Here is a 3527-nt window from a genome sequence, read left to right on the forward strand (position 1 = left end):
TAACCTCCACCCACTAGAAGCTAGCAGCACCCTTAGCCCCCAGAGTGTGACAAACAAACAAGGCCGCAAACATTACCAAATGTCCCTAGGAGGATAGGTGATTGTGTCCCCCACCTCCACCTCCAACCTTTCCTCCCCTCCATATGTGAAAAACATTTATTTACAGTAGCGGTTCCTTGACCACTGAAAATGATATTTCAATATCTGGTTATTGTAGACAGTTACTGAGAATTACAGAAACCCTCTAACAGGGTTGCTATGAGTCAAAACCAATTCAACGGCACTTAACAACAACTGGGATTTAACCTCAGATAGTGAGTAGCTCAAATTGGAATTTAAAGAGAAAAACAATATGTTTTTTATGGTTGACTGCTGTGATTTAACTTAATTTGAGTAAAATTTAAAATTTATTGGAGAGTGGATTGAAGGTTGGGCCATCTATCATAAAATAAGACTATCTCATAAATTTTACAGAATGTTGCACTCAGTCCTTCAGATTTCCATGGCTGGCAAGAAAAGCAGGAGACTGCTTAGAAGGCAAACATAAAAAATCCTGTTGCCAACGCAAACTACTTCATAATTAACTAATTTAGACAAGGTTATAAAGAGTCATAGTGTAGCACTGAAGGTTAATGTGACAGACTGCAAAGCCTTTGAACTACAAGGGCGGTGGTTCAAGCTCACAAGCTGCTACTTGGAAACATTATACAGGGTTGCTATGGGTCAGAACCAACTTGACGGCATTTAAGAACAATAATGAGACTATGTAGACCAAGAACCAAATCTACTGCCACTGAAGAGTTCATTCTGACTCTGCCACACTATAGCAGAGTAGAACCGTTACCTAGTATTTCCAAATTTGTAAATTCTTATGGGAGTCCTGGTATGGCATTGTAGGATGAAGCATTGGACCACAAGGTCAGTTTGAACCTCAAGGTCGGTGGTTCAAACCCAACAGGTGCTCCTTGGAAACCCTCTGCAGGGTTGCTATGAATCAGAACTGACTCAACTACACTTAACAACAGCAAACCTTTATGGGAACAGACAGTCTCGTTGTTCTCATTCAAAACATCTGGTGGGTTTGCAACACCAAACTTGTAGTTAGAAGCACCATGCTTAACCTACTGCACCACCAAGGCTCCTTAATAAGAATACACACACACATACATATATATATAAAATCATCAATGAATTCAATGATATTAGATGGATAAAAGAATGTTCTACTTGGCAAAAAAAAAAAAAATCATTAAGTATGAATAAAAAAAGCCTTTTGCCAATACTACTTAAATTCCATGAAAATGTACTTACACCTTCATTCTCTGCTTAAACATGGGACACACTTAAACATCTTTTGAGATTCCTTTCTATCAATGACCCTTAAAAAGACACATAGTAATGAAGACACATGGAGGATGCCAGGGTGGGGTAGAATAGGTAGAAAGACTACAAAGTATAAAATGGCTTCACAAAAATTTTATTCTTCTACTAAATGTCTTTCTAATCACTGCTTTGCAAACTCTAAATGGCAAATCCTCTCCTCTCTAGAGACTATTTAGTGGAACTTTCAGTTAACTTTATCTTAGCTACTTGCTTTTTTTTTTTTTTTTTCTTCTTTCCTTCTAAGCCATGAATTAAAAAAAAACAAACAAAAAACCCTTTTATTGTGAATTTGGTGAGTTTTCCACTCCACAATTCATACACATTTTGTTTCATGCCATGGATTGCAATATCCACAATACAGCAGCCCTGTGTTTCCTGTTTCCATTCTGCCTTCTTCCCTAACCCTTCTGAACTTGGGTAAATGCTGCCTTTTAATATCAAATTGTGATTATTTAAAGGTAGTGTTATTACTCCCCTTAGAGATATGTCTATTGTTTGGCTGAAAATCTAACCAGGAGTGACTTGACGGTGTGACTAAAGGCCATAATCAGTCTCTATTTGACCAGTAAGTCTGGTCATTTTTTACGATTTTGTATTTTGTTTCACATTTGTCTTACACTCTATCCAACACCTTCTGATATCATTCTTTTCAGAGCACTTTGTAGTGGTTGCCACGCACCAACTAGTTCTTTTAGTCTTTGGATCATGGACACTGGGGTTCATGTAGTCCATTAGCCCTCTGGACCAATTGTTTCCTTGTCTCTTTGATTTTCTTTACTCTTCTTTGCTCTGTACAAGGAAAAAGTCAATAGATCACCCTAGATGGCCCTTCTTAAGCACTGTGACCCCATTTGAAACTCATCAAAGTAAGACAGAGAACACTGTCTTCACGAATGTTATCTCCATTAATTTTGGTGTTCCCCAAGACCATGGCTCTGAGCCCTCATGCCCAGTAACTCGTTCCCTGAAGGTATTTAGTTATGTCTACAAAGTTTTCATCAGGAGCTCTGGTAGCGTACTGGTTACGAATCGGGCTGCGAACCTTAAGGTCAGCGGTTCGAAACTACCAGCTGCTCCACGGGAGAAAGATCAGGCTTTCTACTCCCGTAAAGATTTACACCCTTGGAAACCCTGTACAGGGTCACTATGGGTCGAAACCGACTCGACGGCACTTAACAACAACAACAACAACAAAGTTTTCATAACTTTTCCCATTACACGTTCTATCATCTTCATAGATATATTTGCAGTCAGGTAAATAAATGCACAATCTTATATGGGCATTGCTTGTGTGGCACTGTAGGATCAGCACTGGACTGTGAACCATAAGGTTGGTGGTTCAACCCCATAAGCTGCTCCTTAGAAACCCTATACAAGATTGTTATGAGTTTGAACTGACTTGTAAGCACTTAACAGCAACAACAATCCTATATGTGGGTAGCAGGATATTCTGCAGGATAAACACTTGACTGAGAACCACAATGACAGCAGTTCAAGCCCACCAGCCACTCCTCAGGAGAAAGATGAGGTTTTCTGCTTCTGCAAAGATTTAAAGCCCCGGAAACCCTATACAGGTTCTCTATGAGTAAGAAACAACTCTCTATGAGTAACAACAATCCTATATGCATTCATGGATATATTCCTACTCTCCCTCACTCATCCATTCTGCCTGCATGTCTATCTATGCAACTACTTGTAGATCACAGTTATTGCAGTGTTGTGTATGTAGTGATATTTACCTTTGCTGCCTTTAACTTTTACACTCCTTCCAGTGTCTTCCCCTGACTCCATCCTTTTTTACTAACTTCACACTTACTGCATGCTGCCATCCCCTTCTGCCAAATTAAAAGGTGTCTACTCTCACCATTACTGTAAACGCTTAAGAGGAGATGCCCATACTGAAAGGGGGGGTTGGGGGAGGGATACTTTGTTGATTCCCAGGGGAAGGAGGGAAATGGAGGGGACAGTAGAGCACAGGGTAAGGGATAGACACATCATAGTTCGGGTGTTGGTGAGTGCCATACACAAGAAGGGGAAGGGGAATGGAAGAACACAGTAGATATGGGAACACTGAGGAAGGTTTGCATGGTCTAAATGGGACAGTGTTATATTGCAATGTATGCTCAATCTTGGCACAACAGGGC

The sequence above is a fragment of the Chrysochloris asiatica genome, unplaced genomic scaffold (genome assembly GCF_000296735.1).
Source record: "Chrysochloris asiatica unplaced genomic scaffold, ChrAsi1.0 scaffold00030, whole genome shotgun sequence".
In the NCBI taxonomy this organism is placed as follows: domain Eukaryota; kingdom Metazoa; phylum Chordata; class Mammalia; order Afrosoricida; family Chrysochloridae; genus Chrysochloris; species Chrysochloris asiatica.